Source organism: Typopeltis vanoorti, chromosome 9 (genome assembly GCF_054136105.1).
Source record: "Typopeltis vanoorti isolate ZY-2024b chromosome 9, IOZ_Tvanoo_1.0, whole genome shotgun sequence".
Classification (NCBI taxonomy): domain Eukaryota; kingdom Metazoa; phylum Arthropoda; class Arachnida; order Uropygi; family Thelyphonidae; genus Typopeltis; species Typopeltis vanoorti.
Genome location: NC_143557.1, coordinates 51,030,385 through 51,055,025, shown reverse-complemented (window position 1 = coordinate 51,055,025; position 24,641 = coordinate 51,030,385). Strand labels below are relative to the sequence as shown.

Here is a 24,641-nt window from a genome sequence, read left to right as displayed (position 1 = left end):
TAACACCTTTACTAACCACACTTTTGCCCAGTTTCCATGGATGTCCCCTAGTCCTCCCACAACCAGCCCTGTTCTCAAAAATATCTTCTGAATTAATTTTATAGAAACCCTTCAGTAATTTGAATGTCTCAATCATATCTCCCCTCCTCCGCCTATCAACCAATTTTTGCAACCCACAAATCCTCAACCTGTTCTCATACGGTTCATTCCACAGACCTGCTATCATCTTGGTCACTCGCCTCTGGATCCTCTCCACCTCCTCCCCATCAAGAAGAAACCTAGGTGACCAAATCTGAGCACAGTAGTCGAGATGAGGTCTTATCAAGGCTCGATACAGAGGAACAATAACCTGCTTGTCTCTGCTTGTCAACGTATTCTTCAACAACCAAGTGATTTGATGAGCTGATTTGGCCACTTTTGCAATGTGTCCCCTAAATTTCAATTCCTTATCCACCAACACTCCTAAATCTCGTGCCTCATCAATTTCCTGGAGCACGGTTCCACCAATGCAGTAAACTGCCTCCCATCTTTTCACCCCAAAATGCATAACCTTACATTTTGCCACATTAAATTGACATCCATTCTCCCTAGCCCAGACCTCCAATCTATCCAAATCATCCTGCAAAATTTTGACGTCATCTGCATTCACTATTGCCCTACCCACAGTAACAAACAAATTAAACAGCTCTGTACCCAGTAGTTTGATATATATATATATATACAGTATATATATGACAGAGCTAGTTTCTTATCCATTCAACCAACCGATTATTCAAACCCATCTGCCGTAACTTATACACCAATTTATTATGTGTCAAATGTCTGTCAAATGATGCCTTTGCAAAATCTATAACTTTCACAGTATATAAATCACCCCTATCCTATTCGGTAAGTAAATTACAGAAACAAGATCACCTCCTAACAAACCCATGTTGACCGCTAAACAGAATCTTATATACTCAGTTATCCTATTTCTAGCCAGTCTCTCTCCAAAACCTTAACAATCACTTCAGAAATGCAAACGAATCTGTAATTGGAAAGTAATTCTGTACGAATCTGTAATTGGAAAGTAATTCTGTACGAATCTGTAATTCCATTTCTATCAACATGCAAGTTGATAGAAATGGAAATTCCTTGACACATTCTTTTACAACATGGTAAAATTCCATCTGGTTTAATATGATCACTGAATAGTTCCACTATAACTTCTTCCTTGGTAACTATCATACCCTTTCGACGCCGCAGAGTTATCCTCCTATAATCATTCATTCTCTTGCTAGCTGCACAATGGAAAAACCATCAGATTTTATATCCGAGGAATACTCCGCTGGAGTATTCTGCATTGTTTTTAGCATTGATTTTTGGATTATTTCCCCATATTCCTGCTGTCATCATCATTTCATAAATCTTTACACATCAACACAGTGTTATTCTTTTATACTTAACTACACTTCCTCCTTAAGCTTCCTTTGTTTACTAGTGTAATAATCGTCTTTGTCTAATCCTGAGGTAGCATCTTCCTCAGGTCTGTCTAAAGATATCACACATCCCAGAAGCTTTGATCATTTCAACAAGCTAAATTATCTGTGCTAGGAGATTTTCCTTTTTTTTTTTTTCCCCCCATTTTCGTTAATGTTTCTCCAACCTCTATCAGTTCTTTTTCCCATATTCTGATTTCTGACCTCTGTTCATTCCGGTTTGTCCCTCTCATATTTTCTTCTTTGGTTATTCGCTCTTTCTCAAATAATGTTGGCACAGCATCCTAATCTCTCATCCAGAATTTTCCAACTTTATTTATTTTAAAAAACTTCTTCATTTTCTTCTTGTGCTCTTCATTAATCCATACATTTATTGTTCAATTAATGTCTTTCAACTTATATACAACAGTATTCAGTCCAGCTATGTTTATCTTTTTTTCCTTAACTATTTTCTTTACATGGCTCTTTATCGCATTATAAACAATTCTGTCATCTTTCTTTATGCATATCCTACCCAGGAAAGGGTGTAAATTATTTTATTTTTATACTTTAGCACTGAAATCAGTGCTACTCACTGTGGCTCGTACGTAAAGCTTGAAAAGGTCGATCTCCCCATAAAATCTGTGATATCCAGCTCTAGATTCTTGAGGATCTACAAGTGATTGTAGTGAGTTCGCCACGCCGCCAGTGTGGCCTACAAGGCACTAAAACAATTCAAACTTAGTAAGTCCATATAACTTTGCTAACACCATACACATCTAAAGGATATATACAGGTCTGGAAGTAAATTTTTGTGCGAAATGGATTTTTCTTGAAGTAAACACTCCATGTCTTGATCTTCAGCATAGTTGGCAATTTCTCAAAATGGAGGATGGTGAGTGAACGCTCAATACCTATAACTTGTACGTTAAGGACTAACTCATCTCATCTGCTTGCTATAAGGTTGGGTTTCTTCACTCTGATGTTAGTCCAGTAGTGTGCTTTCCCCGTTGTTATCCAACCTTTGATCATCGAACGTCTATAGTCTGCATTACTGCATTCGGTCTTCTGACATACTCCATGTATACGATAGTAACACTGCGCAGCCAAAATTTCTGTACATACTATGACAGCTAGTCATGCAGTTTATAGTACGTTAGTATTAACGCTATGGATAGGCTACGATTAGAAAATATAGAAATCCTGCTATCATACATGGTACTTGAACAATGGAATCCATCTGCTACCTAAAAACATCCATAAATGCACATGCCGACGGCGGGATTCAAACCTATATCGTATTAGTTGCATTGCGGATACATTCTCTACGCGGCAAACAAGACCAGCTAGTTTTTATAAATTTTCCAGTGGTCTTTTTTTTCTTATTGTTTAACTCGCTTACCACTGATGCGTTTATTTCCCTTTTTCACTTCCACCTTCCCCTGTTGTTTGTTTCTACTATTGCTCCTCGAAATTTCTCCCATTCTTCCTTCGTGTTATCTGTCATTACTTGTTGATCCTGGACCTGACCCTTAATTTAAATTACTGCTTTACTTCAGTCTGTTTCAATCTCCACAGCTTAAGCTTTTTCTTTTTTTTTTTAAATACCACATTCGTAGTAGAGGTTCGGTGTAGTGGTTGAGACAGTTGTAGGTGTCCTCCCGCGATGAGTCTTCAGACTCCTTGGAGGTATCAGAAATAATAATAATAATAATAATTTATTATCTGTACACCTGGAACGAGGCTATAAAAAGCCTATGACCTTCATCTAAGCCAGTGATATCCGGACTATGCTCCGCAGAACGCTTTCGGGTGTTGCTCAAAAAAAAAAAAATAATAATAATAATAAATAAATAAAATAAAATAAAACAAATAATAAATAAATAAAAAGGAAACAAAGTTTGCGCGTGAATTATCTTTGCGACTGCTATTTGTATACAGAGGCTATTGACTTGACATCGGTGAGCAAAATATATGATTTCTTGTCCGGTATATGTCAAAATATGTATATATGAAAACATAATTATAATTCCTTCTCAAGTATGTATCAGAATATATATATATATATATATATATATATATATATATATATATATATATATATATATATATATATATATATATATATATATATATATATATATATATATATATATATATATATGTTAATAATACCAAGCAATTTTTAAACCTGGTTTTACTCCATTTTCCAAGTAAGCAAACAGACAAATAAGTCAAGTTTGCGCCTGCAAGTGATGCAAGTCTAGCTGATCCTACAGGTAGTGCAGGACCAGGGCAACTCGGATCAGCTAGACTTGTATCACTTGCAGGCGCAAACTTGACTTATTTGTCTGTTTGCTTACTTGGGAAATGGAGTAAAACCAGGTTTAAAAATTGCTTGGTATTATTAACATTTATTATACCCAAGGTAAAATACTTTCTACATATATATATATATATATATATATATATATATATATATATGTGTGTGTGTGTGTGTGTGTGTGTGTGTGTGTGTGTGTGTGTCAGAATACATTTTCTTGTCAGTTATAATTTGCTGTGTTCCTTATTAAGAGTTAAATAATCTATTATAGATGTTTGTTTACCGACCTAACTCTATATAACTTGTAATTCTATGGCTTATCTCTTCTCGAATCAGCCGTTTCCAAATTTGAAATACGGTGATTTTCATGTAAAATGGCAAATCGTCCAGGACACAAGCAATTTACAGACCAAAAAAAAAAAAAAACTAGTGGTGGGCGGTAGATGGCGGTGTGTGTCGATGGATTAAGTAGGGGAGACAGTGAATTCTGTGGAGCAGTGTGTTCTCCCACGACGAGTCCTTGGACTTGTCACTTAATAACGATCTTTGTTCTTCATTTCTTTGACCGAAACCAAATAGCTCCATTCTTTTGTTTTATTATTATTGCTCCTATTCTCTCTCTCTTCTCCGAACCGTGCATTAATATATCTCCTTAGATTATTACACGCTTATCTTGGATAGCGTCTTCAACTGGTCCTCAAATAATGTTTTTTCCTCCATATCTAAGCCTTGTTACAGTTCTTATATCTAAATAAGTGCACTTTGTTTTCCATTACATACAAAATAAGTCTCATTATTAGTTTATTAATTCCATCACAATTATTAATTCACTAACTCTAATTCGCTAATTCTAACTCTAATTAACTCTGATTCACTAATTATTAATTCTATCACACTATAGCGCCTCCGTAGCGCAATTGGAAGAACGACAGTACATTGCCACCAATTTTAGATTGGAAAGAGTGCATTTATATGGGCTTTTTTTTTTTTTTTTTTTTTTTAAGTTGAAGGTGAGTTAGCCGATCTCATACAGATGTAGCAGGGTTTTTCATCCCGCGTACAGACAAATCGGCGTTCAGAACACACGCAATTTACAGACAGAAAATATTATTGTTGGTGGTGGTAGTGATGGGCGGCAGATGCCATTGATGATAGCTGTGTGTAGTGGGAGAATTAAGCGATGGGGAGACGATGGGATGTGAGTGGAGGAGTGGAGTGCTCTCTCTCGCGATGAGTCCTTGGAGGTGTCACATAGCGTATTATTAACTTCTTTACTGATTATAAAACCGACACTATTGTTTGATTGGTCATCATTCTTTTTCCAAAACAAGATATCTTATTTTTTTCCTCAGTTAAAACCAGAACATCTAATTTCCTTTCCATTATAATATCTGAAACGGCTAAATTTAAATGTACGTGTCAATGCTCCTATTCTCAATTTCAATTACCGTTCCACCAACTTTGATTCTTTCATTTCTTTGTTAGCTACAGAGAAATACGTTGCTTGCTTGTTGAGCCTGTCGCAGAATTTCATACCTTCTCTACTACTTTCCTTACAAGGCTGACCATATTTCCTTGAGACAAAAACGGGACATTGGGATGGCAAAAAACGGGACGGGGGGTTATGTAATATTCTGTATTCATGAAAAAGTAAGACGATCAAAAAAGTGTTATTATATAACATATTGAGCTTACCATTATTCTTCAGTGACAGAACCCATACAAAAATTTATGTAGACGTAGAGGGGGTATATCATCACGATCGTACCATGAATATTTCTCCGATGAAGTGATCTTACGTAGCAAATTTCGGTCTTTCAACATCTTATCATAAAATTTCTCACACTCCATGACACAGTTTTGTCTTACAACTAACATAGCCCTCATTGTCTCAACACTTAATCTAGATTTCTCCTTTGACCACATACTGTTCATAACAGAAAATATTTTCTCAACAGGTGCTGTATTTCCTAGAAGACAAAGAATAAACTCTACAATATTACAAAAGTCTTGAAAGTCTAGGCGTTTTGCCCTCATTTCAGAAAAATATCTGTACTTTTGTTCCATCACTTGTATACAGCTTGTCCAGTTAAATAAATTTGAATTCTTTCTGGAGATCGTCATTAAAACTGCAGTTTCGCCTCTTTGACATTGCAAGGATAGACTTAAAGCTTTAAAAAATAAGATTAAAACTTTAAAAAATATGAAATTTAAACCGCCGGCATTGAATAACAAAGCCACCGGTTATCATACAGGCAAAACAAAAACTAACGTTACAGCTGAACACACGCCGCGTCTGAGACGCACAAGTGTTGCCAACATGTATTTATTTTCTCTGAATAAATCAATGCAGATATCGATATTTAGTATTTAACAATGAGTTATACAAATTACTGGTATCCATGATATTCATATATGATTATAACTTATGAATATTAATTTATGATCGACGAATATGAAAGTATATTATAGTTTTTATTAAAAACGGGACAAAATTGACATTTTTATTAAAATGATGGGATGGCCGGGAAAAAAAAAAAAAAAAAAAACGGTACTGTCCTGTTCAAAAATGTACGTATGGTCAGCCTATTCCTTACCCATCGTACGCATATACTTTTGGCTGGAACATAGGATTGGACTTTATGAGATAACAAGCAGATCTGTTCTAACAAATGTAACTGATGAATTATATTTACTTTATTTACTAATATAATAAAAATAAGGTTTATTGGATCGTATATATTAATTAGCTTGTAATTCGAATTTATTGAATTAGGCATACACAATTTTTCCTAATTTCTCGTCAGCTATACTTTTAATAAAGTATACTTGATAAGAAATTGTCACAGTACACCACATTCCCATATTAAACAAACAAATAAATTATCCATCACATTCATAATAGAAAAAAAAAAAAAACTATGTTTTGCAACCGCATTTTTGTATAGTTATTTCAGTGTTTATGTGTTATATTAAATTTACTTATTTTTTTCTGTTTTATTCATTTATTTATTGTTTTAATTTTTACAGCTAAGTAACTTAATTATCATGTGGTTCATGTCAAAGGAGTGTGGAGAACTCTCTCTCCCCTTCCGTGACAGTTAAATACAATTATTGACTTTGTTTTTAATTACAAATAGAACTAATAAGTGTACATATTGTAACGAATTTTGGAATCAAATGAAAAAAAAAAAATGAATGAAAGAAAAATCAAAATTTAAAAAAAACCGCCCGAACAGGGACTCGAACCCTGGACCGTTAGGTTAAAAGCCTAACGCTCTACCGACTGAGCTATCCGGGCAGCACACGAATGGCACCATCATTAATCTTTATTACGTTTTTAATAAAATTTTTCTTTGTTAACTTCTGGAAATAAATTTTTTGCATATTTTATATTAATTTAATCACAATATGTACATAACCTAAAGAATATATTTAATGTTTTACTTTTTACCCATTTAAAAAAAATATAATATTTCAGATTATATAGCAAAAAAAGTTTTTGACAAAGCAATTTTAGTAATTTGAACTATAGGCATCAGCTGAAGAAAAATTGCTACAAAGAAAGACACCGGTATGTCGAAACTGAATGTACAACTTCAAGAATATATTGTCTTATGTGAAAATAGCTCAAGCATGGGATTTTTTTCTTTGACATTCACTAACTTTAATTTTTCTGTGCTGGGCTGCCACTATAATATTGGAAGCGGTACCATAGAACGGAGAAAAGTACGTTTTTCACTATCAACAGTTCTTTTTTTTATCCTGCAAAGTTCACGAATTTTCCTCCATCCCTCTCAAATGTGTTGCAGGGCATATCCCCCCCCCCCCGTTACTACATAAAAGTGATGTAGTTCAGTTTAGAGCTTTCCCTGACGGTATGATTCTAATGGACGTTAAGTCCACTCTTGGTGCACACACTACAAGAAGATAAGAAGGAATTCGACATGTGGATAGTATGGCTCCACAGATAAATATTAATATTATAAAAAAAAATATTATTTGATAAAGCAAAACTTTACTACTTTAAGCAACTGAATTAAGTGTTTCTGCAGACACATAACTCGCTAGCTACCAGTTGATGCATTAACATCTTTTCTAAAAGTCAGTGTTACATTAAATTAACAAGAAAGAAAAAAAAAAAAATATATATATATATATATATATTAGTTTTTATTTAATAATAAACTAGAGAGAGAGAGAGAGAGCACTTTTTTTAAATTTTATTTTTAACTCTGTTGTGCTAACTGTAAATGTATTTTCATATTCCTTTGGTGATTATGCAGTACTTTCATTAAATAATGCACATTTACTTATAATGGCATTGAGTAAAATAAAGATTTCTGATTCAGAATGTGCAACCAGGTTATAGTAAGAAAATTTATTAATCATCTGGCTGGCTGGCTGGTCGAGTGGTTAGCGTATCTGCTTTCCAGCCAAAAGGCTGCGGGTTCAAATCCCGCCGTGGACATGGATGTTTGTGAGTGTCTGTGGAAATACTAGTGGTGGTCGGCGGTAGATGGCATTGGTATAGTTGCAGTCAGTTGGTGGATTGAGTAGTGGTGATAGAGTTGTAGAGCAGGTGCCCTCCCTCAATGAGTCCTTGGACTCCCTCGAGGCATCAAATAATAATAATAATCAGGTCACATTTTCTTAAATTCCAGATAGAAACCAGAAAAGGTGATGCTGTGGTTACTTACAGTATGGACAGCTGTACAGTTTTGATCTCCTTTTTATAGCCAAATGCTGTATAGTCAGTAAAATTTAATTTTTCTTGTTGCTATGCCACATCAGCATGTACATTAAGATCACCAATATCAGGAATAATCAAAAAGATCTTAATAACTGGTAAGAAGATGAGCCAGTGAGAAACACTTTTCTTTTTCAGGGGAAAGCTGAGGTGAAAAGGATGGCATGGTATATGGAAAGTGAGGTAGTGTTAGTGAATGAGCATATGATGGTTGTGATCACCATTAAATACAATGGCTTGAATGGGGAGTAGCAGGACACGGGGAAAAATGCTGATAGTTGGCAATAAAGTGGAAGGATCAAGATCAGATGAGGAGACATCATGGCACAGGTTATTGCTAAGTTTGTTTATGAATACCACATGTATCAGAAATAAGGGAGATGAAATTGTTCCATTAATTAAGTTCTTTGCTTAAAAATTGTGAATCCTATTTGGATGAGGATGATATCCTGACAGGTATAGAGATGGAGGGATGTGCTGTTTTATTGCGAGGACAAGAAGGGTAAGAAGAAAAGAGGAATGCTGTTGATGCCAGCAAAGGCAATTAAAAAAAAATGAAAAAAGCCTTATAAACTCAAGCAGCTATACAAGCTCATCCTGAGCATGCTTTTACAAACATTCAGCATGAGATTCAAACCCACAACCTATGGTTGGGGAACAGGTATGCTATCCACTTGGCCAATTATACCTCTAAGGCAACAGTGCAACTAGAAAATAGCAGCAATGGTTTGAGGCAGTATGCTGTGAGGTAAACAGGATGAGTTAGTGTGGTGTTCCTGTTAGGGCTGGGAATATGGAAGGGGGGGGGGTGTGAATGGGAAATGTAAAGGCAATTTCATTCAACAGAAGAGAAGAGGGATTATGAACAATTTTAATAAGGGTAATGTGAATTGGAATGAAGAATGGCATCTAGGAATAGAGAAAAATGAATGTCTCAAGTTTGAGGGAAATTGTAATAAATGGTATAATTCCTTTAAGGATCAAAAGTCTTGGATTTGGTCATTAATCAGAGGACGTTAGTCTCCCCCACCCTCCCCCAGTTGGCAAGATCACATGGATACTGACTAGCCATTTCAGGAATATCCATGAAGAAAGTATATATTTGACACTACAAGGCTACTAATTATGGGAAGCCGAGCAAATAATAGGATATGTTTATGTTTCTTGTATGTTCTATCTGTGTTTTATGATGTGTTTTATCTGTGTTTTAAGATCAAAAGTCTTGGATTTGGTCATTAATCAGAGGACGTTAGTCCCCCCCCCTCCCTCCAGTTGGCAAGATCACATGGATACTGACTAGCCATTTCAGGAATATCCATGAAGAAAGTATATATTTGACACTACAAGGCTACTAATTATGGGAAGCCTAGCAGATAACAGGATATGTTTATATTTTTTCTATGTTCTATCTGTGTTTTTGATGTTTGTTGTATGTATGATTTGATTGTGTCTGGCATCAAATCTGAATAAGCTACCATTGTATGGTTTCCCTCCTGCACTCGGTGATTGGTCACAGATTGTTCTCACTAGTCATTCACTGCATGTCATGAATGGCTTCCTCTCATCAGATTTCTCCATCAATGCTTGAGTACTCCAGGGTGCTATACTCTCACCCACACTTCATCGTTTACATCAGTGATCTCTTTCTAACTTCAGATTCTGTTCACAGCTTCACTGATGACAGTACTCTTCATTCTTCATTCAAGAAATCTTGTAGTACTCAAATGATAGAAGCCTCAAGATCTTCCTTAACCAATGACTTAAACATTGATCTCCTCAGCATCCTCAAACAGGGACATGCCGGCCATGTGTGCGATGCACACAGGCACCAGGATAGTAAAGGCGCCAAAGAGGAGGAAATACTTTAAAAAAATGTTTTTTTAAAGTGATTTTTTTATTGGAGGGAGGAGGTATAGAGGGTATAGCCTGTGTGCACAACTAAAGTTTTGCACACAGGTGCCAGACACTACTGGCATGCTACTGGGTATAGGGGCGCCAACTAAAGTTTTGCACACAGGTGCTGGACACTACTGACATGCCCCTGTCCTCAAATGGGGTGAAGACAACTTGTAATGAAAAAAAATAAAAACTCAGACCTTCCTCATTACTTACAAGAAAGATCCTGCCTCTATTTCTCTTACTTTTGATGATATTCCAATTTCCTTTCAAAATCAACTTTCTCTTCTTGGGTTGATTGTCACATCTAGTTTATCCTGGCACAGACATATTACATTCGTAGCCTCCTTAGCCTCTAAAAAAGCTTGGTGTTTCTTCCTGTTCAAAATATTATTTCTCTTCCTCTCAACTCCTAACACTTTATAAGTCTCAGATCCAGCAAACATTAGATTATTGTTCCCACATTTGGGATGGCATTCAAGACCCCTAAGAATTCCTGATGATATTTAAAAGAGGGCAATCTGCTTAATAGATGACCCTTTCCTCACAAACTCTCAGTTACTTTCCAATAGGCACTCTGTTTCTGCATTTTTTTTTTTTTTTTGGTACTTTCATGGGTACTGCTTATCTGAATTGGTTACTACTATTTCTCCCCTTTCTTCTAACCACGTAAGAACTAGAGCAGCCACTGGCCAGCACCAATATGCTGTCTAACTCCATACATACTGAACAAACTTCTCATCATCTTCCTTCATTCTGTCCACCTCTGTTCTTTAGAACAATCTTCCACAGTGTTTTCCCACTGAGTACAGTTTCCAACTTGTTAAGAAACATAGCCTATTGGTATGTTTCTTATTGGTATGCTACCTTTTTCTCCTTAATCACTTACTCACAAGCTACATGGCACTGCAGTGTTATAGGTCCTGTGACCTTTTATATGTGGGATCATCATGATAAAAATAAGGTCTTGATCAGGCCACACACACTGGATTACTGTGCACAGAATGTTCACTTGGTTTGTGATATCATGATCTCTGGAATATTTGTGATCATATTATGGGAATGCTTTTTGCAAAGCTTGCTGGATAGGAGGAAAATATGATTGTACATCATAAGATATGATAATATATAAGTGGATAAGGGATTGTCACCAGATTAATGCAGAACTTTTTCATAAATGGAGAGAAGAACAAGAGCTATTAATGTATGTAAGGTCTATTCAAGATCTATTCAAACCCATCTGTTTCAGAAGAGTGTGAAGAAGGGTGTGATTAGATGAATGAGGAGCAGTTTTATTTGCATTTGCAATTCACAACCTTCCTATTATGCTTCCAATAAATCTGGCACTGAATGCCCTTTGGGTCTTCCACGATGGTTCTTCTGACTCCATGGAGACATTGTTATAATAATAACAGTAAAGACTACCATAGCTGAAAACCAGTAACTCATGACAGAGATATTCTTTAAAAATTTTAGATGAATAGGAGTGTCCAAACACTTTCATTTATGTGCATTCTTTTTTAGTTATTGTTTTCGTTGCTACGATTGATCCACTGAATTCTTTTTCTGATTTTTTAAAAAATGTTTTTTAACTTACCCACACAACATGAGAGATCACAAAACCTATAACACACCATTGTGATGTGTGGACAAGTAGTTAAAAAGAAAGAAGGAATCTATTAACAAATTTTTATTTTTTTGAAAAATTGGGGTTGTATTCATTCAAATTCACAGTATGGGGAAGGCTGTTCTGAAGAACAGAAGTAGTTGGAATGAATGTTGGTTCGATATATTTGGAGTTAAACTGCATATGGATGTTGATCTCAGATGAGATCTTTGAGAGAGGGGGTCATTTTAGGTGGATTGCCCTCTTCTACAGATACCCAAGAATTTTTAGTGAGATTTTGAGTGTGCCACCCTAAATGGGAAAACAGTATTCTAAGGTTACTCAGATTTGAGCTTTATAAAGTGTTGGGAGTTGAGCAGGAAAGAGAGACAGTGTTTTGAACAAATACCAAGTTTTTTGGAAGCTGAAGGGATTATAGATGTAATATATTTATGCCAGGATAAGCTGAGTCATCCCAAGAAAGGAATTCTGATCTTGAGTAGAAATCAGAACGCTCAAAAGAAGGAGTGATTTGGGATCATTCTTCTGGGTAATGAGACAGGACTGTTTTGCTAGCATTAAAATTCAGTTTACTTCACTCCCACTTCAGAATGGTGAGAACAGTGTTTAAAGCATTGGTTATGGAAGAGCTTGAATCATTTGAGTGCTACAGATTTCCTTGAATTAGAGATTCATCTGTGGTGGACAGCATAGTTTTGCTAAAGGTAGGTCTTGTATTAGCAGTTTGCTACTCATTCTGTAATAGTGATAGCATAGTTGGATAAGAGTACTGAATGTTTTTTTTTTTTTGAAATTCCACATGAAATCCTCTTTAAAAAAAAATTCTTGATGCTATCCAGAGGACAGTGATTCAGCTGATAGATGATAACTTTTTTTTTTTCAGGTACTTTCATGGCTACTTCACCACTAAAATGGCATCCATCATTCATGTGCTTTCTCTTAGGCCTCTTAAAATACATGTAGTAGCTGCCTAACATCTATTTATAATATAACTGCAAATGCCTCGAACATGTTTCTCCTCTTCCTCTTTTATTCTGTCTACCTCTGCTCTTTGGAACAGCCTCCAAAGCTGGAGGTTGTAGTTGTTCTATAACAAATATAACTTCCAGCTTTTCAAGAAAAAAATATCAGTAGGTTCCTTCTTTCCCAAAATTTGTCCACACCACATATACTGCATTAATGTGCTATAGTTTCTTCTACCTCTCATTGGTGGGATTGTACAATGACTTGTCATGTTTTTTTCTATATCAAACTTAAAGAGATGGGTATGCAAAGTAAACTTGTTGCATGAATAGGAGATTGACTGACTGATAGATATCAGAAAGTGATGAATGGAGATGCTAAGTCTCTAAGAGAAAGAAGTGATCATTAATAGTTGAACCATTATTGGTTAACTTGTATATTAATGATGTTGTAGAATGTCCAAAGGTAGCATTGCATCAGGTAAATAACTGTCAAGAGAGGCAACTATCCTGGCCCTGCACTTTAGAGGGCACTGCATATTATTATTTTATTATTGTTACTATTACAGTAATCTCCATGAAGTCAGTAGATCCCTCATGGGAGGGCCACTCAACAAGCAGCATGTCTGTCCTATTGAACTTTGAAATCATTTACACTCCCTGCATTCACAATGCACTCCACTCACAAACGTAAAAAAATGACTCCTCCCACCCTTCTTCACCATATCTTTATACACCTTCCAGGGATGGCCTCTTGTTCTTCTCATCTTACTGTCCACTTTTTTTATAATTCCTTCTGTATTAATCTGGTTGAACCCCTAAAACCAACTGGAAGGTCTTTATCATATTCCCTCTTTTCCTCCTATCCACCAAACTCTGTAATCCACATTCCCTCAACTTCTCTGCATAACCAGTACTCCAGAGTTCCAATATCGCTTTGGTCATTTGTCTCTAGATCCTTGTTTGATATCACAAACACACAGAAAAAATAAATAAAATAAAATAAATAAGAGGCATCAAATGAAATATTCAGAATCAATCTTACAGATACATAAATATATCATCATCATCATCATCTAACCTCCATGGAGCCAGAGACTCATTGTGAGAGATACACACACTATTGCACACAATACTCATCCAACTGTACCTTGCTGATTTAATGTGTCTACGTTCACAACAGATTCAGGAAATGCATTCCACTCTCCATGCAAAGAACCTGCTCTTACAGTTTCCAGTGATGGCCTCTTGTTCTAGTCCCCACTGTCATTCTATGAAAATCCTCTTCTATGTCAGTCTGATAACAACCCCTGACTAGCTTATACGAGGGTGGTCTGAAAAGTTCTTGGCCTAACAATGTAAAAAGAAATTTATAATTTCAAAATGATTTTTATTTTCAACATAATCACCATTAAGACTAACACATTTATTCCAACGATGCTCCAGTGCCATTATCCCACCCATGTAGTGGTTCTCAGTAAGATCTGCAAAATATTCCTCTACAGCTGCAATCACCTCTTGATTCGAAGAAAAACGCTGACCATTGAAGAAGAGTTTTAGTTTTGGGAAGAGATAGAAGTCAGAGGGAGCCAAATCTGGGGAATAGGGTGGATGTTCCAACAATTCATGGTGCAGATCCCTTAATTTTCCAATTGCCAAAAAACACCTTTGTGGGTCTTTTCTCACAAATTTTTTCATCTAGTCTGGTTAAAAGATCGGAATAATATTCCCTGGTTATTGTTTTACCATTTTCAAGATAATTAATAAACAAAATGCCTTTAGCATCCCAAAACACCAATACTATGACCTTTCCTGCTGATGGAACTGACTTTGTCTTCTTTGGTGATGAACAACCGGCTTCTGTCCACTGTTTTTGACTGCTGTTTGGATTCTGGTGTGTAATGGTGAATCCAAGTCTCATCTACAGTAATAAAACAACACACAAAATCAGTTTTATTCTTGTTAAAACGCTCCAAGCACTGTTCAGAGATTTTCATGCAAGTGCATTTTTGATCTGCTGTGAGCAAGCGTGGGACTCATCTTGCACAAAGCTTTTTCATTTGCAATTCTTCATGCAAAATATATCCTATATGTTCTTTTGAAAAGTCTATAATCTCAGCAATTTCACACACTTTGAATTGCTGGTCATCCAATACCATATCGTGCACTTGATCGATGATTTGTGGTGGTGTTACACTTTTTGGACATCCTTCACGTGGATCATCTTCAAGGCTGGTATGGCTATGCTTAAGCTCGGCAGCCCATTTCTTAATTGTCGAAGAAGAAGAGTGCCCATAAACTTTTATGAACTTCAAATGAATTTCTATTGGCGTTAAACCTTCTTTTACAAAGAATTTTATAATCGATTGAGTATTGTGCGATTATATAGGCAACACTTTTGCTTCAGGCAGCTGTAAAAACAAATTACTTTATAGAATGACTTGCAATTTCACATGGTTGTTTTTGACAAATGTACCAACTTAGGAAAAAAAAAATTGCTGATAGTGTTGCCATTTATGGTCGAGGCCGAGAACATTTCAGACCACTCTCATATGTCTCGATCATATCCCCATCCCCTCTTCCTCCTATTCATGTGGCTTTGCAACTTACATTCTCTCAATATGTCCTTACTCCACATTTCAAAGATCACTGACCACCTTTGTGAATCTTCTCTGGACTCTTTCCAATATATCCTCATCACCATGCCCAGCAACCAAATCTGTGCACAATAATCCATATGAGGCCTGATCAAGACCTTATACAATGGCATCTCTTTTCAGCATGTCAGGGTCCTTCATATCATTGCCATTGTCCAATGTAACATCTTCACAACTTTTTCAATGTGGCCCTGAATTTCAGGTTCTTGTTCACCATCACTCCTAGATCTGTCCATCTCCTTTACTTTCTTTAAAGTTTCCCCACCAAGTGTATACTTGGCATTCCATTGTTGCTTACCAAATCTCAAAACCTTACACTTTGCAATATTGAACTTTAGTTCCATTTACCTGCCCATTCGTGCAATCTATTCAAGTCCTCCTGTAAGGCATAACATCTGCTTGACTCTTCATTGCTCTCCCAATTTTCCATCATCTTCAAACAGCTGCATATCACTACTTAAACCCATCCCAGTATCATTAACATACAAATTGAACAACAATGGTTCCAAAACTGACCCATTTTGGTACACCACTAGTGATCTTCTTCTTTCAGGATACTGCACCCCCATATACAACTTTCTGATACCTATATGACAGCCAGTAACTGATCCAGCTCAGAAGTCTGTTATCCAAACCCATCTGTTTCAATTTATTTAACAGTTTGTCATGTGGCAGTCTATCAGAAGCGTTTGCAAAATCCAAGTACGCTACTGTATATGCATCTCCCCTGTCCAAGGTATTTTTCCCCTTGTTATAGTACATAAGTTAGTTAGTAAAACATGATCTCCCCTTTAACAAACCCATGCTGATAACCATAGAGAATACTACTCTTATCAACCCATTTCTGTGTCATACTTCTTACCAATCTGTCCAGTGTCAGGGTCCTCCACATCATTGCCATTGTTCGATGGGAAGTCTTTTTCAATGTGGCTTTGAATTTCAGGTTCTTGTCCACCATCACTCCTAGATCTCTTCATTATAATCACCAATTATCTCAATCATTACAATCATCTCAATTATAGGCCAATCTGTGTATCTGGAGTTATGCCTTCACAACTCCAGATATACAAATTGCCTATAATTTGAAGCTACAGCCATATCACCAATTTATGCAGTGGAACAATTTTACTCTCTTTCCACAATTTTACTCCCTTGGAACCTGTGCTGCTGTAACTCTTATTAAACAGGCATGCCAGTGCTACTGCAAATTCTCTGGAACACTCCTTAAGATGCGTGGTAATATGTCATTAAATCCTATTGCCTTATTGACATCATGAAAAACTCTAGAGAGTTTTATAGATATGTGGTAGATAGAAGGAAGAATGATCATGGTAAGATGATGTGAATGGATGAAAGTGGTAGAATGGTAACTGCTGCAGAAGAGATTGTTGAGGTATTCAATGATCAGTTTATAATGGTGTTTCATCCTGATCAGGGTGGAATCATGAGAAACTTAAGTGCAGAGGACATAGGAGAGGATATATTAATTTCCTTGCGATTCCATCCTGATCAGGATGAAACACCCTTGTAAACTGATCATTGAATATCTTGAATATCTCAACAATGTCTTCTGCAGCAGTTACCATTCTGCCACTTTCATCCATTAACATAAACTTTTTTTATCATTATTATTATTACTGGCAACTCCAAGGACTCCTTAGAATCATCGAGGGAAGCCCTAAACATCATGTCAAGAACTATTCAGCATTCGCACAGTATCTATCATACTTTGCTTTGAACACATTCACAGTCATGGCATCCACAACAGACTCTGGGAGTGGAGCTTATTCCACTCATTTACCACTCTCCAAGTAAAACACCTAGTTCTAAAATTTCCTCTGAGTTAATCTTGTAAAACTCCCTCAGTAATTTGAACGTCTCAATCATATCACCCCTTTTCCGCCTATCAACCAGCTTCTGTAACCCACAAATCTTCAACCTGCTCTCATAAAGTTCATTCCACAGACCAGTTACCATTTTGGTCACTCTCCTCTGAATCCTCTCTAAGGTAACCCAGAGGATTGCTGCAATACTGAGAAGGACACTGACCTGCAGAGATAAAAGAGTTATCATTCCATTGTATAAGGCCCTGATCAGACCACACTTAGACTATTGTTCTCAGGTTTGGCCCCCAGGATTTGAAGGGGATAAATTAACTGTGGAAAGGGTACAGAGGCAGATAACAAAGATGGTTTCAGGACTGTACAATGTCAGTTATGAGGATCGACTGAGGGAATGTGGACTGCAGAGTTTGGTGGATAGAAGAAGGAGAGGTGATATGATCGAGACTTTTAAACTGTTGAGAGGCAGTTACAGGGTAGACATTGGGGAGTTCTTTTGCTTGGTCGAACAGCAGGAAGGAGTTATGAAAGGAGGCTGTGAGAAGAGGGTGAGGAGTGGTTTCTTTGCATGGGGGATGGTTGAACCATGGAATGCATTGCCTCAAGGAGTGGTATGATAAACTTTGTGTCTCCTAAAAACGACCTACCATGATGAGTCTTTTGGCTCATCTGCACCCAGTAGTCAAGATGGGGTCTTATCAAGGCTCGATAAAGAGGAATAATAACCTGCTTGTCTGTGCTCGTTAAAGTATTCTTCAGTAATCAAGTGATCTGATGAGCTGATTTAGCCATTTTTGCTATGTGTCCCTAAACTTTAACTCTCTATCCACTAACACACCCAAGTCTCTGACTTTTGCCAATTTCCTGGAGTATGGTTCCACCAATGTGGTATACTGCTGATAATCTTTTCACCCCAAAATGCATAACCTTACACTTTGCCACATTAAACTGATATCCATTCTCCTTAGCCCAGTCTGCCAATCTATCCAAATCATCCTGCAAAATTTTGACATCATGTGTATTCACTATTGCTCTACCCAACTTTGCATCATTCGCAAATAACTGAACAGATCCTCTCAGATCCTTTCCTATATCATTAATGAACAGGTTAAATAGCAGTGGTCCAATAACAGAACTCTGCACCACACCACTAGTCACAAGCCTTCTTGTAGATTCTACTCCTGAATAAACTACTCTCTGATATCTCTCCATCAACCACCCTCCTCTCCATCTCATCAACCCTATATCCATCCCCATGTGCTGCAGTTTACTGATTAGAATTGCATGTAGTATCCTGTCAATTTACCATGATCATTCTTCCTTTTATTTGCCACATATCTACAAAACTCTCTAGGGTTTTTCTTCACCTGATTTTCCAATTTCTGCTCATACTGCACTTTTGTTTTCCTTACTGAGTCACTCTCCTGGCTTGTTCACTTTGTTGCTTATACTCCTCATGTAACTGACTATTACCATTATTCATCTTGTACTGCCTCCAAAGTACCTTCTTCTTCTTCCAGATTTCATGCTTAAGCTCCTTAATCACCTACCTTATTCAGTCTTCTGGCCTTTGAAATACATTCACACATTGATGTTCCCAAGCAGCATTTATTTAGTTACTGCTCAACTCCTTGTTCCATGCTATAGCTCCAAGCTGTCTTCTAAGCTTGTCATAATCGCCAGCCTTATAATTCCATGTATATTCTTTCCTCCCAAAAGTTTGCATATGGCCACAACCCAGGTGATCACTTCATGATCACTCACATGAACTGGAGGAAGGTGTGAAATCCCACTCACAATTACATCCTCTGATGAAATGATCAGATCTTAAACCCTCGATCCTTGCTTGCCCTTCTTTAAATGCCGCTTGAGATAGTTATCTCTCAATAATTCGATAAATTTGTTTTTCTTATTCCCAAATGCTATCTCTTCACTCCAGTTTATACAGCCATAATTAAAATCACCCATGATAATTACCCTTCCTTTATCCAAGTTGTTTTTATGTTTCTTCATCACTACCCTCCAGATTTCTGGGCCTATAGCCACATCCAATTAAATATGTCTTCCTGTTAACCTCCATGTTACACCACACTGCCTCATAATCATTGCCACTATTTCCCTCTTTCTGTCTACATTATGTGGACATAAATCCCCTGCTATCATCAGCAGCACCCCCCCCCTTCTTGTCCTTTCTATCCTCACAAAAAATACTGTATCCTTTCATTTCTATTCTTCTTAGAATATCATCTTCATTCAATCATGTTTCACTTATTTCAATGATTTTGGGATGAATAAACTCAATCAGTGAAACCATTTCCCTTATTTCTGATACTACTGGCATTTTAGATATATTACTATAATTTATTTTATTACTCATCCAAACATCGTAGCCCATCAATAGAGCACCCGACATGTGCAATAATAATTAAATGTAGTCATCTTTGATATTTTGCCGACTTTCAGTTGAAAACCATAGCTTTCCTCATATTTTATGATTTTTGTCATTATGAAAGTATATATATTCCAAGGTAGGAGGGTGGAACGTATTTTATTTAACAGTTGGTTACTTTATTTATAATTTTTAAATATATAGATACATAGTATGTGGCCTCCATTTGTACTTTTGCTCTGTGCTCTGCAAATGTTAGGCAAGGGTCTGACCTGATGAGTTGAGAATAGTGATAAGGGATTTAGCTGAGAGAGAATCCCTGTAGGTATTAACTTGAAGAGACTCGTTATATGAGCAAATGAAAACAAATGTCATTTTATTGTTGCCAAGTGTAAGATTATTCAATTCAGATTTGCTGCAAGTAGTCAATGAATCTTGAGACTTGGTAGTTATATAGGTAGCGAGTTTAGATGCCACACTACTAAATGGGTGAAGTTACTGCATCGGTTAAATGCACTATCAAAAAGAACAGAACTTATATGAAAAAATGTAAGTTATTCTCCCACTTTATAAGTTTTTGATAATTGAAGACCACATCTGGACTGCTGTGTGTGTTATCACCCAGTCACATAGGTTCCAAGGAGATGGGGATATCGATGGCAGTGACCAAAATTATAACTGGCTTTTGGAATTGCAGATATGATATGAGAACATATTGACAGGATATGGTCTGGATGGGGAGGAGGATGATAGGAACCTACAAGTTATTAAGTAAATATAGATACAAGTGGGATTTTACAGCTTATGAGAGATAGGAGTAGAGCTCAAGGTCATCCTGGAAGGTGATGGTGTAGTTCGGAAGAATGTGAGATCTAGGCTCTTCTCAAGGTATGTGTGAAACATTTGGAATGTGCCATCACCAGATGTTATGAGTACATCTTTTTCAAGTGTGTTCAAGAAGAGATACGAAAGGGAATCTGCAATTTTTATATACCAATGCAAGAAGCATTTGAAATAAGAGAGAAGAATTTTTGGCATTAGTCAGTGCAATCTCAGCAGAAGTTGTGGGCATTAGTGAAACTTGGCTGTCAGCAGAAGATGTGTTCACTGGAATTGAGTGTGATGGGTACAGTATTTTCAGGGAGGATAGAGAAGATGGTACAGGGGGAGGAGTACTGTTGATGATAGCTGATGTGTTGCAGCCAAAGAAAGTAGTATATCAAGATGATAGACATGAATGAGAGTTCATTTGAGGCAGTCTGGTGTGAAATAGTGACCAACATAACCAAATATACAGTTGGTTGCTGCTATAGATCAGGGGGTATGGGGGGGGGATATTGAATTCATGTATCAGCAAATTAGTCCAATGAGTGCAAGTTTAGTGATTATTATGGGGGATTTTAATTATGGTGATATCAATTGGAAGGAGGAAATATCATGTGGCAAAAAGGAAATGGAGTTCATACATCTTTTGTGAGATAATTACTTGAAACAGCACATACTGAAGGGACATGTGGTGCAAGAGTGTTGGACCTGGTCATTGGTTCAAAGGATATATGCATAAGTAAGGTGTCCTCATTACTTCCAATTGGTGAGAATGATCATGTGGTGTTGACTTGGGATGTTACAAAATCTGTGCATTTTTCTCTTAAGAAGGGGTATATACACAGGTTAGGCAATTATAACAAGCTTCGGAATGAGCTTGCAGCCATCCCATGGCAGAACATAAATGCAGGAGAAAGATGTTAGCAGTGCATGGGATAAAATAAGCTGGTATCTGGGGAAAGCAATATCAGATTGTGTTCTCATGGTCAGGAAGACAAACAAGGTAGGCATTAGATGGATGAACAGTAGTATCATGCTTGATCTGCAAAAAAAGAAAATGTTATGGAGAATGTACAAGGAGAAAGGCGATCAGTACAAGGCTCAAGCTAGGAAGGTTGCCAGCATAGTAAGAAAAGCTAAATCAGATTATGAGAAGACCTTAGAAAATGAGATCAAGGGTAATCCCAAAGAGTTCTTCCACTATGTGGCAAGTAAAAGGAAGAATGACTTCGAAAGGATAACTTTAGTGGGTGCAGATGGTATTGGGGTGACAAATTCAGATGTAATAGTAGAGTTACTGAGTGATCACTTTTCAAAAGCCTATCACCCAAGTGAGGTTCTCTCTGTACCTATAGCAATAACTAACGTGAGAATTGAAGTTAAGAAATCAGAGGTATTTAATATATTGCAAAATTTAAATGCAAACACTACTGTAGGTTTAGATGGAATATCAGCTCAGGTGTTGCGTGATTGTGCAAAGGAATTGTCAACGCCTCTTACTTGGTTATTTAACTTAAGTTTGAACTCTGGTATGTTCCCTAGGGATTAGAAATATATACAAGTTTACACGTGAATAATGTTTAATTTGCAAATATTTCAGTCTGAATATTACAGACCATCTTCAGTGGCTACATAGGAATAGTTTTAAAAAACAAAAGTCATGGGAGGACTTTGGCAAGAATATAGAAAATAAATATCAAGAAGGTGGCAAAATATTCTGGAGGTTATTGAAGAAGCTTAGGAATGGAGGAAAGAGTGCTATAAAAGGAATTAGAGATGATAAAGGTGACATGAAAACGGGAGAAAAAGATATCCTTGAAGTATGGAGTAATTACTTTGAAAAACTGCTAAATGAAACAAGCAGTGATGACAGCACGGTGGTAAAAAACACTGACCAGGCATGCAGTCAGGAATACATATCCATACTTGAAGTAGAAAAAGCCATCAAAGGCTTGAAATGTGGAAAGGCATCAGGAGTAGATGATATTCGACCAGAAATGCTGAAGTATGGTGGTATAAGAGTCTTACAGTGGCTGCACTGCATAGTTCAGAAGGCCTGGACAGGGGGGACGAATTCCCGATGATTGGAGTAGAGCACTCATAGTACCCATATATAAAAAGGGAAATAAAATTGCATGTGAGAATTACAGAGGTATTTCCCTACTGAGTGTTCCTGGCAAGATCTATGCAAGTATACTTGAGAAACGGTTGAGAAGAATTGTGGACGAAAAGCTTGGTGAAGAACAAGCTGGATTCAGGCCAAATAGAGGCTGTCAGGATCAGATCTTCGCTTTACGACAAATAGTTGAGAAAGCATGGGAATATAACAAAGATCTGTATTTAAGTTTTGTCGATTTGGAAAAGGCATATGACAAGGTGCCAAGAGAGAAGCTATTCAATACACTGCAGTTATATGGTGTCAATGGGGCATTATATCAAGCAATATTTGAGTTGTAAGTCAGCAGTTAGAATTGAAGGAAGTACAGGAAGATGGTTTAATGTTAAATCTGGTGTGAGACAAGGATGTACATTATCCCCTCTATTATTCATTATCTATATGGATCACATTATGAAGGAAAGTGGTATTAAACATGATATCAAAATTGGAGATGTTAATGTCAGCTCTTTGCTTTATGCGGATGATGTTATACTTCTAAATAAATCCGCTACAAGTCTGCAAGATTCTCTGACTAAATTGAATAGCTGTTGTAATAGATATGGTATGAAGGTCAGCAATAAAAAGACAAAGACAATGAAAATAGGCAGAATCATTGAAAATGTCAACTGTGTTGTGAATGGAGAACCTGTGAAACAAGTAAAACATTTCAGTTATTTAGGCACGATGTTTACTGAAGATGGTAAATTAAATATTGAAATAGACAACAGAATCAGCAAAGCTGGTATGGTGGGAAGTCAATTGAATAAATTCATATGGAATAAAAGAGAAATTAGTCGGAACACTAAATTAGCTGTATACAAGACAGTGTTCAAACCAGTTTTAACTTATGGATCTGAGAGCTGGGTCAGAAGTAAAGCACTTGACCAAAGACTAGAGACCACAGATATGAGAGTCCTGAGAAAGATTATAGGCGTGAATAGATGGCATCAGTGGCAATATCATATTAAAAATGAGGATATTAGGAAAGAACTTGACATTGTCAGCATCCAGGAATGCGTTAGCAGAGCTAATCTCAGGTAGTATGGTCACTTAAACAGAATGGGCGAGGAAAGATTAGCAAAACAAGCGTTCTCTGCCAGGTTGGCAGGAAAACGACCCAGAGGAAGACCAAGATATAGGTGGATTGATACGGTACAAAGTGCCTTAGACGATAGAAATATAAGATCTGATAATGTTGGAGTCTTGACAAGTAACAGACTGATTTGGAGGAAAATTATAGATAGGAAATTAATAATGATGTAATTTTTTTCATATAGTACTATCATATCCTGTACACCTCTTGAGGGTACATAGCAGGAATTTGATGATGATGGTGGAATACGAACAATTGATCATTCATACATAGAACAAGCCACGTGATGTCATATCACTAAGTATTAGAAGAGTAAACATTTTTAAAGTCATAATTAAAGATATTCATTCAGAAATTCATATAATAATCTTAAATAACATTAGACTAATATAGGAAATTTACAACAAAAAAATTAAAAAAAATAATCTGTTATCCTGATTAAACTATCCCAAATTTTTGATATAGATATACAGTCATTACGATTCAAGTTAGGACATTGAAGTAAGCCTTTCACACTTTCTTTAAATAAACATTCAAATTTGAGTGACATCTGTGTAGGAGGAGAGTCTTGGACCAAAGGATGTTGTGGCTTGTTTCTAATCCATGCTGAGCTAATCCAGATTTTTCGGGTTTGTTGTGTTGAATTGATGATTGATGCCCGTG

The 24,641-nt window shown here is 36.6% G+C and overlaps 1 protein-coding gene and 1 non-coding gene across 2 annotated transcripts in view; both read right to left on the bottom strand.

The window, feature by feature from the left end:
* LOC150103033 (nose resistant to fluoxetine protein 6-like) overlaps nt 1–24,641 on the bottom strand; it is a 94,856-nt gene that overhangs the window by 44,616 nt on the left and 25,599 nt on the right. The gene's annotated exons all lie outside the window — the stretch shown is intronic.
* TRNAK-UUU (transfer RNA lysine (anticodon UUU)) lies at nt 7,009–7,081 on the bottom strand. The gene has a single exon. It is a non-coding gene; the product is annotated as a tRNA-Lys (tRNA).